At 40.5% G+C, this 12,170-nt stretch overlaps 1 long non-coding RNA gene across 1 annotated transcript in view; it reads right to left on the bottom strand.

Annotated features, from left to right (window-relative positions):
- LOC122556530 overlaps positions 1 to 12,170 on the bottom strand; it is an 840,555-nt gene that overhangs the window by 713,968 nt on the left and 114,417 nt on the right. The window lies entirely within an intron of this gene.

Raw genomic sequence — 12,170 nt, 5'->3', positions numbered from 1 at the left:
GACATAGACATTAATAGGGAGTATTTATACAAAGATATTAATGACAGAGAAGAAAATGTAGACTGTGTGATGGCAAATAAGTTTACAGATGGCATGAAGAGTGGCTGGGTGTTTGATAGTGAGGAAGAATGTTTTAGGTTACAGGAGGATATGGATGGATTGGTTAGCTGAGCAGATCAATGTCAAAAGGAATTTAACCCTGAAAAATATGAGATAATGCACTTCTTAAGAATAACAAGTCAAGGGAGTGAATAGCATGATGCCCGGAAGCTCAGGTGTACAGAAGGATCTTGAGGCACTTGCCCACAAATCCCTGAAGGCAGCAAGACAGGTTAGATGAGATTACATTCCCTACTGTGTGGAAACAGGCCATTTGGCCCAACAAGTCCACACCAACCCTCTGAAGATTAACCCACCTAGACCCATTTTTCAACATTTAGCCCTAACTGATGCACCTAACGCTATGAGAAATTTAGCATGGCCAATTCACCTGTGCTACGCATCTTTGGACTGTGGGAGGAAACTGGAGCACCTGGAGGAAACCCACACAGTCACGGGGAGAATGTGCAAACTCCACACAGACAGTCACCCGAAGCTGGAATCGAACCCAGGTCCCTGGCATTGTGAGATAGCAGTACTAACCACTGAGCCACTGTGCCACCCTTCTGTGCTGCTAATGAGGTAATTGCAAAAGCATATAGGATATTTTGGTGAATTTCTGCAATGCATGTCCTGCGTGTTACACACTGCAGCAAATGAGCGTCAGTGGTGGAGGCAGTGTGTGTTTGTGGATCCAGTGCCAATCAAGCAGGCTGCTATATCCTGAATGATGTGAAGCTTCTTAAGTGTTGTTGAAGCTGCATTAAATCAAGCAAGTGAGGAGTACTCCACTCCACTCCTGCCTTCAGCCTTGTAGATGGTGGACTGATTTTAGGGAGTCTGGAGGTGAGTTACTTACTGCAATCTGACCAATTTTTGTGTATTGTATGTTTGTAGCTATTTCGAGTTCAGTTTCTGGCCAATTGTAGCCTTAAAAGATGTCAAAATCTTGGAACTCCTTCCATAATGGTATTATAGGTCTATCTACACCAAATGTACTGCAACAGTTCATGAAGACAGCTCACTATCACTTTCTTGAGGATATCGAAGGATGGGCAATAAATGCCAGCAGTGTCCATATCCAGGAATGAATGAAGAAGAAATGCAGACTCTTTAAGCAGCCGTGTATGATGGGTAATTGTTTAGGTTAGCATGTGCACACATGCAGTGGGAAGGTCAAGAGTTTTGCAGTCTAACTTTATTTGTTGGACTGCTGCTAATTGAATGATTCCAGTTTAAAAGAAATTTTATGCAGTTTCATATTCAGTCTGCTGCTCATGAATTTCTACAGTGCTTTCAAATACATTTTCAATGGCTGAAATCTTAACACTGTCTTGTGTAGGTTCAAGGTTCAGCCTCTTAATGCTTGCATCACTGTTATGTCCCAAATCAGTCCCAGAAAAAAGGATTTTACCTGCCCTTACAGCTCCCTTTCCAGGCAAAACAGCTTGCATTAATATTGCATCTTTTCATGTTGTAAAACAACACATCATACTTCAAATGAGCTTAACAAAGTAAGAGTTTGCTGATGAAGGACGGGCTCAGGGTGGCAGTTCCAGAGTGAGAGACTTGGAAACTGAAAACACAACTACCACAGTTGAAGCAAAGAAAATTGGGATGTGTGGGTGACCAGAATTCAAGGAGTAAAGAGACCTGAAGGGCTTGTGAGACTGAAAGAGGCAAGGGACGGATAAAATCATGAGGTCAGTCTCAATAGAGGAGCAAGTATTTTAAAAATGCATAACCCAATGGTTATCATTTAGACCTTTACATCTGATCCACGAAAATATCTAATATTGAATTCATAAAAAATTATCATCCCTACAACAAACCCTAAATTATAAGGTTTCTGTGAAGGCTCATGAGGAAACAGTCTCATAGGATTAAAACAGGATGACATTTTTCACTGAGTAGGAATAAGGATGTCCTATTTATAGAGTCATAGAGATATACAGCATGGAAACAGACCTTCAATCCAACTTGCCCATGCCAGCCAGATAGCCTCGATAAATCTCGTCCCATTTACCTGTATTTGGCCCATATCCCTCTAAACCATTCCTAAGCATATGCCCACCCAGATGCCTTTTAAGTGTTGTAATTGTACTAGCCTCCACCACTTCCTCTGGCACTTCATTCCATACACATGCCGCCCTCTGCCTGAAAAAGTTGCCCCTTAGGTCCCTTTTAAATGATTGCCCTCCCACCTTAAACCTATGCCCTCTAGTTCTGGACTCCCCCACACCACAGAAAAGACCTTGTCGATTTATCTTATCCATGCCCGTCATGATTTGATAGACCTCTGTAAGGTCACCCCTCAGTACTATACAATAATATTACATGAGAACCCATCTGGTTCATTAATGTGACTTAAGGAAGGAAATCTCTTGCCGACACACAGTCAAAGACAATTAGGAATGGGCAGCTCGGGCTGCTTGCCAGTGTTGCCCACATTCCATGTAAGAGTAAAAAAGAGCTCCTAAATTGCATGTAGCAGTTCATTTCCAATTATTTGTTACACAACCATGAGTTAGCAAGCAAAACAAAAAAGCTAATTCTTCTATTTTGGAATTTCATGCTGAATGTGAAAGTTTCTTCTATTTACTAAGTGTTAGCAATATTACAAATACATAATGAAGTTTTATTCCATTTGCTGTTTGTATTGAAATCAAAAGTGTATTCTGAACAAAGAATGTATGCAAACTAGAAATGGTAATCAAAGCAAATCACTGTTCTTAGCAAAAGCTGAGAACATAGAAATTAGTGGAAACTTAATGATGTTTATGGGTTTTGTGTAGGTGTAGGGCTTGGCATGACTTGCACATTTAAAACCATTATTTTATTTCTGATTATCTTTTTGTCCATATTTAAGTGAGAGTATTCAGATCTTGGGAAATTGAGCATATTTTCATTTTTAAGAGTTCAAGCATTCCCTGATGTAAAAGTGAAACCTCTGCTCAATGGCCTAATAGTGCACCTCAACTCTCTTGCTGCACTGGAGCACCATTACTATTTCCTGTACTAGTCAATCTTGTAACATTTCTGTGTAAGATTGACAATTTAATGCCAATTACTGCAGAATTATAAGCAGTATTGCGCTGTTTAATTGCACCCAGTAGGAATTGGGTTAACAATGCCCAAAACTCATTCGACATAAGACCCTGACAGCTGGCAAAGAGAAGTCTTTCATCTCATTTGTGGACTACATTCAAACTCAGGAACAGGAGATTGAAAGTTATAATTAACTGTACAACTCAGTTCCCCCAAGATTCCTTAACATTTCAACCATTGGATTATTCCCCATTCAACCCCACCCAACATAAAATTAGTATGTCCTCTGATTACTCAGTAAAAAAAATGCTTCAGGCTGTTTTGCTTTATTTGCCTTATTACGGAATATGTTGCTTACATTTTAGCTTCTTTTGAGTTTTTTTTAGTTTGCATCATTCTCTATGCAAGGCAACAGGCACAATAACATTCTCCCTGATCATTGCACCAGTATTTTTCAACCAGATGTTAGAGATGTGTTAAAGCTGGTGTGCTTCCTTCCCCACTCCTCATGCTGTGACTGATGTATCAGGGGAATGACTACTGAATTTTGTTCACATATTCATTCTTCTTAGACCTAAAGTCTGTCTTCTTCACAGTATTTTCTCTGAAAATGTAAATGTCCCAAATGAGGCATCTTCAGCACATAGATTGAACATTTCCAACAAAAGGGAATCTAACCATTGCCCCTTTGCATTCAATGATATTACTATCATTGAATCAAGGTCCTGGGAGTTACCAATGACCAGAAACTGAACTGGACTAGTTATATCAGTACACTGGCTACCAAAGCAGTTCAGAGGCTAGGAATCTTGCAATGAGTAACTCACCTCCTGACTCTCCAAAGCCTGTCCACTATCTGCAAGGAGTGGAATGGAATACTTTCCATGTGCCCAGGTGAGTGCAGCTCTAACAATACTCAAGAAGCTTGATACCATCCAGGATAAAACAGCCCTCTTGAGTGGCATTACAACCACGAACCTTCCATCCCTCCACCAGCAATGCTCTGTTCCAACAGTGTATATCATCCAGAATATGCACTGCAACAAGGTTCCATAGACTAAACCTTCCAAACCCATGATTACTACCATTGAAAAGGACAGGATCAGCAGATAAATGGGAACACACCATCTGCAATTGCCTCTCTAAGACATTCAACGTTCACATTTGGAAATATATCACTGTTCCTTCAATGTCACTGGTTCAAAATCTCAGAACTCTCTCCCAAACAGCATTGAGGGTCTATCTACTCCAAATGGATTACAGCAGTTCAAGAAGGCAGCTTACGGCCACTTTCTTAGGGTAACTAAGGATGCACAATAAGTAGTGCCCAGCCAGCAATGTCCATATCCTGTGTGTGAACAAATAAGTGACGAAAAATTATAGAAGTGTTGCTCCTATCATAAGAGTATAATGACACTTTTACAGAACAATGGCACTATTAAAGTACTTGAATCTGGTTCTGTTATTTGCAACGGGACCAAATCAATGTAAAGCAATGTGGGATTATAAAATGTAAATTGCATCAAACATAAATTGACTTGGCATGATTTTCAACACTAATTTAAAATAAAACTTGCACTGTAATTTGCAGCAGATCCCAACTGAAATAATCAGATGGCAAGATTACACCGAGGGGACCTGGTCAAGAAGGCCGAACAAGGAAAGCTGGTCTGGTATGTGGGGGTTTGAGTTCATCAACTTTAAGGCTTGAGCACTTTCTTCACACTTTCCACCACCCGCACACACCAGGCCTTGTTATCACATTTTCTGCTATCATACATTGTTCGCCACTAGTAGTCCCCAAGAGCAGCCATCCATTCTCCTCGGCTGACCATTATCGACTCCTTTTCTGTCCGCCTGTCTTTGGGCCCTATCTCTCACTATTATTTACTCTTTACCCCCTCACCCCACCCTATCTTCTGCATAAAAAACAACCTTTGCCTAGCTACCATTAGGTAAGAAGGGTCTGAAGAAGGGCCATTGGACCTGAAATGTTAACTCTGAATTCTCTGCAGAGATGCTGCCTGACCCACTGAGTTTTTACAGCAATTTCTGTCTTTGTTTCTGATTTCCAGCATCCACAGTTCTTTTGGTTTTTTTTACCAATTTAAGCTAATTTTCTTTTGGATACAATCATGCATCAATAAGTATGTTTTAAGAGTCTTTGATTATTCAAAGCATAAACTATTTATTCAAAAAACTGACTGTCATACACCAATGAAACCAATAAGCAGTTCTCAGTCCTGTTTTTCTTAAATGGTCTTCTGTCATTAAAAATCAGTTTACTGAAAGGGGACAGATAACCCACTCCTGTTAAAAATATTAATTTCTGTGACAAATACAATTTTGTCTGTTGGAACCCTGGTTAGAATTCTTAAAAATAATCAGGTTCTTTTTAAGGCAAATTGCATTTCACAATACTGCCTAATTCCATTGGTTTATCAAACATAGAATAAGTCATTTAGCCTCTTGAGTTTACTGCATCATTCAATGAGATTATGGCTGATCTGGACAAGCTACATGTAAACTCTTTTGTCCCATATTCCTTGATATCTTTGGTTCGCAAATGTCAATCAATTTAAAAATAAAAATTAATGATGAAAAATAAAGGGCCAACTCTTGAAGCAAATTTTTGTCTTTATTTTTGCTTCATTCATGACAAACATGACTAATCTCTAGAATATGCCTCTCAATCTAATATAAAAAGTACAATTTCTCTCTATTTTCTTTGTGTGTTCACTTCAATACCTTGAAAGTTAGAATCAAATCACCTCTTATCTTTCTAATTTCATGTTTCACAACACTAGTTTGCTTAATTTCTATTCATGTGTTTTTAGAGTCCATGTAACATCTAATCTTCTCCCTGTAAGATTAATTTATCATTTCTAATTTATGATTTCTAGAACAGTTTACAGGATATTTTGACCTAACAAAGACTTTGTAAAGCAGAAACACTTCTACTCCCTTGCATTTCAGTCCTCTGTATGTACAGACCAGCATTCCATTAGGTTTGTTTTATAAGTTTTTGAAATGTTTGTCGCATTTTAATGATTTGTGGACCCAAAGCCCCAAAGTCACTTTGGACTTCCATTTTGTCTAGTTTTTCACTATTTAGACAGGACTCAGTTCCATCCTCTTTTAAGTGCTAAATGGATGAATTCATACCTGCAGGCATTGAACTCCATTACCACAGGTTTGTTCATTCACTTAATCTGTCAACACCGCTTTGTAATATCATGCTTTCAACCAAACTGCTTGCCTATTTTTGAGTCATTGGCAAATCCAGATATGTGCCTCCTAAATCATCATCTTAGTCAGCAATAAATATCGTGTAAATTTGAGGCCCCAATGCAAATCCTTAAAGGCACCAATGTAACATTATGTCAAGTTGAATATCTGCCCATTATTCCTACCCTGTCTCCTTCCGTTAATTTTTGATCAACACATTTCTTTGCTCTTCATGAACCTTAAACCTTAGTTAACTCACTGTACCAAATGTCTTGTTGACGTCCAGGTAAATAACATTCGTTGGCATTCCTCCTTTCTCTACTTTTGTGAGCTCTTCAAAATATTCAAATAGAATTGTCAAGTATGATCTACCCTTTAGAAAAGAGCTTGTCAAATTGTGGATCACGACCCCAATGATAATGCGAGACAAAATGTTGGTGTTTTAAATGCTGAGGTTGCAGTGGCTGCTGTGAAACTGAGGATAATTTCTGAAGGCTGAGACCTTCTTTGCTACTCATGGATGTGCTCATGGAGTGCTGCACAAAATCCCCTTGTTACTGACTGAAAATGAAGCCTGTGAACACAAAGGTGTTCATTTTAATTTGCGAGTAACTTTGCCTTTTTTAAACCAGCTCCTCAGTGTTCAACCCCTGTTCCCCTCTTTCCACAGTCACAGTAAAGTGTCTTCTTCCTTGAGTAACAATAAACTGAAGCCCCCTCCCCAACACCGCCAGCTCCTGCAAGCTGCAACTGAGACTTCATTCCTCAAATTTTCACTCTGGAGTCACATCAAGTTTGTGGAAGTGAAATCAGCTCACACCTGGAAGAAGTTTGGATGTAATTCCTTATAAGTTAATTATTTGGGGCGGCACGGTGGCTCAGTGGTTAGCACTGCTGCCTCACAGCACCAGGGACTTGGGTTTGATTCCTGCCCGGGTGACTGTCTGTGTGGAGTTTGCACATTCTCCCCATGTCTGTGTGGGTTTCCTCCCACAATCCAAAGATGTGTAGGTCAGGTGAATTGGCCATGCTAAGTTGCCCATAGTGCAGAGTACATTAGTCAGGGTTAAATGTTAGCGGATTGGGTTACTCTTCAGAGGGTTGGTATGGACTTGTTGGGGTGAATGGCCTATTTCCATATTGGAAGGAATCTCATTCCTTACTCCTAATTACCTTCTTTCTCATAATGTAATTGTGAAATTGATTGAGTAAATTCAGATATGTCTTGCATTTATTTTGCAGTTCTTATTTGATTGTCACACTCTGCTGTTTCCCACTGTGTTTTATTTGTATTTTTGCATGTGTTTTGGTTTGCTGGAGTCTGCTGCCTCTCATCTAGTTAGTTATCCACAACAATCTTTTGTGGCAAGTGCAGCCCTTGTCCTTTATGAATTGTGTATGACATAAAATCATTTCTTGAACACCTCCCACCAATTATTTTACCAGTTAGCAGATTTGCCCAATTACTGTCTCATACTATTAAAGCATACAATATCCAAATCTACAATTTTATTAGGCATTTCACATTTCTCTCTTTCAAATATTATTGAACCTATCATTGGGCACAAAATTACAGGGGAGTGTATAGTTTCCTTGCATCACCAAGTATGGCTCTAAACTAGTCATCCCCATGACCATAATGTGCTGCGCCAAGCTCATTTGGTGCAGAATGGGACTTCTGTCCCTCAGGAGGAGGAAGCCCAAATCTCTGGAGAAGTCAGTAGCTTGGTGGTGGGTTCTGCTGGAAATATAACCAGTCCCAAAATGAAGGCCTCAGTAGATCCCAGGTCCAGGTACAGAAGGGATATTTGCCATGGGGATTTGGTAACATTAGGGATTGGGAAGAGGCCGGTTGAGTTCTATGGTGTGTGTACAGAGGAAGAAGGGGAGGTGCTATCTTCTTTTGAGAAGCAGGCAGACATCCCCACCACACACTTTCAACCTGCTTTCTTGTAAACAGAAACAGATTGTCTCGTCCAAAAACACAATGGATGAGGGCAAGATAATATTGGAGTTCAACTGAGCTTTAAAACAGATTCAGTTAACCCTGAATTGTAGAATAGAACAAAATAGCCTTTATTGTCATGTGCACTAGAATGAGTACAGTGAAAAGTTTGCAATGTTGCCTCTTTGGCACCATTCTGGGCATAGGGTACTGAGGTACAGATACTTTAAGTTTTTGTTACAAAGTTGAAAGAGTTTTTTTTTTAAAAGTCTAACATGGGAATAAAAAAACTTTAAAAATACTCAAATTAGTCAAAGTCCAGAATAAGAATAAAAAAGATCTTTAAAAAATACTCAAATTACAGTCATTTTCACGGAGTCTGTGCCCGTCGGGCTTCAGAACTCAAGGCCTCGCTGCCTCTTCATGCTCGCCTCCAGCCGTGACCCACCTCCAGGACTCATCTCCCAGACCGGACTGTGCTTGGACAGCCTCCAACTCCAGTCACCAGCCCAGGACCTGCCTCCAGGACTAATCTCCCAGGCTGGCCTGTGCTCGAACAGCCTCCAACTCCAGTCACCAGCCCAGGACCTGCCTCCAGGACTAATCTCCCAGACCGGCCGGTGCTTGGACAGCCTCCCAATCCAGCCTCCAGCCGCCTCCAGGACTAATCTCCCAGGCTGGCCTGAGCTTTGACAGCTCCCACTCTGGGCTCAAACTCACGGAATTGCCTCCTGGGTTTGTCTCCCATGCTGGTGTGAGCTCAGACTGCCTCCTGGTCCAAGCTACAGCCCTCCCAGTCCAGCCTGGGCCTGGGCTGCTTCCACTGCAGGCTCTGGCCATGACTCACTTCCGAGACTCATCTGGACTCGTCTCCCACACCTGGCTGGACTCAGACTCACCTCCAGTCTCCATTCCCTCTGGGTAGGGTAGCTTAACAAGTTACAAGTTGGCGGCGGTGTGATGGGGAGAAAAGCAGAACAGCAGAAAAGAGGGAAAAAAGGAAAGGAAAAGGAACTGGTGAAGCAGAGAGGCTTCAGTTGGAGCATCCTACTCTGCCACCATTTTGTAACAAAATGTCAGCATTTATTTATTTACACATAGTGGAGGAGCTGCTAATTTTGACAGTGCCCACCCTCCATATTATGGGAGTGAGTAGGAAGGTTTTTTGCCGGGCACCTACTCTACATTACACACCCTCACTGCTATCTCCACTGAAAACACCCTGCCATGGGCATGCAATATTCAGTCCAAGATTTCTATTAGCTACATTCACATACCGTTATTTCACTAAATCTAGCTCATTATTCATTTTTAAATCCATTATGGCCTACTAATTTTTTGGGTTGATTCATTTTCTGCAAAATATCTTTGGTTAGACACAAGAAGTTCACTGCCTTTTTGACATCTGTTTGTCCGCTTTCTTCTTTGTGTTCTGATTTGGACACAATACTCTGGTTGATGCTGTAACAGTGTTTCATAAAGCTATACCTTTCTTGCATTGTACTCTGCCATTATTATAAAGCTCACAATACCGAGTGCCTTATTCACTGCTTTCTCAACCTGCTCAGTCATATCAATGATTTTGGCATAAACACCAGATTCCTCTTCTTATGGATTCCTTTGTAAGTTGTACCTCTCCACACTCTTCCTCCCAAAATATATTCCTTCATATTTACTTGCACTAACTTGCAGTAAATTAAATGTCCAATTGTGCTACCAGTCTACTCTATTTCTTTAGGTCTGCCATCATCTTCCTCACATTTCAGAATATTTCCAGCTTTCGCATAATCTGGAAAATATTGTGCCCTGTACATTCAAATTTATGTGAGGAATATAGATCAAGTAGTTGACTTAACACTGAGTACAGGGGAGTAACACCATGTGCCACAGTCTGTCATATCTGAAAACAACAACCATTCAGCAATGCTCTCCACGTCCTGTTACTCAAACAACTTATTATTCATTTCTCCACTGTCCCTTTCATGACATGGTGTCAGGATTTAGACAAGTTTATCATTTTTTTAATCAAGTACCTTTTAGAAGTTGATATATATCACATCTACCACATGACCCTCATCAACCTTTCCTGCTACCTCAAAAAGTCACCCAATTGAATGAATTGTGATTTGCCCTTCACAATGCCTCCCCTTAATTCATCCACATTTGCCAAGTGTTTGCAAATTTTGTCCCGTATTATCCTTTTGAACTGCATTTATGGTCTAGGCCAGACCCCTCAAAAAATTCTTAAGCAGGCAGCCCAGACTATAACTTTGCAATTTGTTTCGGTAAGTGTGCAGTGAAAATTACCCGGATTACGTTAGCTTGGTTGACTACTAGATTTTAAAACAGACAAAAAAATGTAATCACAAAATTACACAATGAAACACAAAGAACAGAATCAAGAACCCCTACAGAACTCAATCTATCCAAACTAGACATAATCATGTTATTCCAAGTATACACAATAGTCCCAATAAGCAAACTCCCTTTAAAAACTAGTATAAATGGAACACATGCTTACAGGTTGAAGTTGAAGGGCAGAAAGAGAGAGAGAGAGAGAGAAAGTTTCCACACAGGTCACTGCTGAAGTCCTCACCAGTTCAGGACTGAACTAAACTGTTCAACTGGAGAGCTGACCACTCCCCTTTTATTACACAGGCCATTTCTAAAACATGTCCACTTTGGCCTGAAGTCTCATTGGTTTACATACAAACAAAAGCCCTCTCAAAATCCTTTCCATCTCTGCACCACAGCAGACTGATCGGCGCCTGGCCTGGCTTATTACCCCTCTGAAAAAAAACAAGGATAGTGTATCTTTGAGCAAAGGAACAACTTTCAGCAAAGAAAGGGACTAGCTTTGTGACAGTGCTTTCCCAAAACCAATGACAAACAATTTGTCTTGTTGCTGGATTTCTCCTTTCTGAATTATGATGCATCATGGTTTTTAGTCTTCTGGTACTATCCCAATGGGAGATTTCGAAGATCATGACCTGCATCTACATCATTTCCAATCTTACATTTTTCAGTGTCCTCTATTGTATCCAATCAGCTTTAGATGACTCGTCAACTTTTGATGCAGCCAGTTTTTCTTATCCCTGCTGTTTGTCTATTTTTAGTCCAACCAGTATCTCAACGATCTCTTCTTTCATTAAGTATTTCTCAGCACATCTTTTTCTTGGATAAAGTAAGTACTCATTTATGTCCTTAGCACTTTGCCTCCATGTGTAAAAACCTACAAATCAATCTTACTCCTCCTTCTATCATCATTTTGCTGTCTGTATGCTGATCAAAGACATTTGGAGTCCTGATTGTGTTGGCTGCTAGCCTCTTTTCATAATTGTTTTTTTGTTCTTTTTTATTCCTTCATGGGATGAGGGCATCATCGGCTGGGCTAGCATTTATTGAACAACCCTAATTGCCGCAGAGGGCAGCTAATAGTCAACTTCATTCCTCTGAGGATGGAGTCATGTGTAGGTCAGACCAGGTAAGGGATGACAATTTCTTTCCTGAAAGGACATTAGTGAGCCAAATGGGTTTTTCCAACAATCAACTTAAGGTCATCATTAGATTCTTATTTTGAGATATTTATTGAATTCAAATTCCATCATCTACCATGGCAAGATTCAAACTGGGTTCTCAGGACATTATCTGGGTTTCTGGATCACACCTGAAAATGTGTGGCTGGAAAAACGCAGCAGGTCAGGCAGCATCCAAGTAGCAGGACAATCGACATTTCGGGCATGAGCCCTTCTTCAGGAATGAGGAAAGTGTGCCAAGCAGGCTAAGATAAAAGGTAGGGAGGAGGGACTTGGGGGAGGGGCGTTGCAAATGCGATAGGTGGAAGGAGGTT

Source organism: Chiloscyllium plagiosum, chromosome 14 (genome assembly GCF_004010195.1).
Source record: "Chiloscyllium plagiosum isolate BGI_BamShark_2017 chromosome 14, ASM401019v2, whole genome shotgun sequence".
NCBI lineage: Eukaryota > Metazoa > Chordata > Chondrichthyes > Orectolobiformes > Hemiscylliidae > Chiloscyllium > Chiloscyllium plagiosum.
The sequence above is the reverse complement of the archived record's forward strand: the minus strand, read 5'-3'. Positions and strand labels throughout refer to the sequence as shown.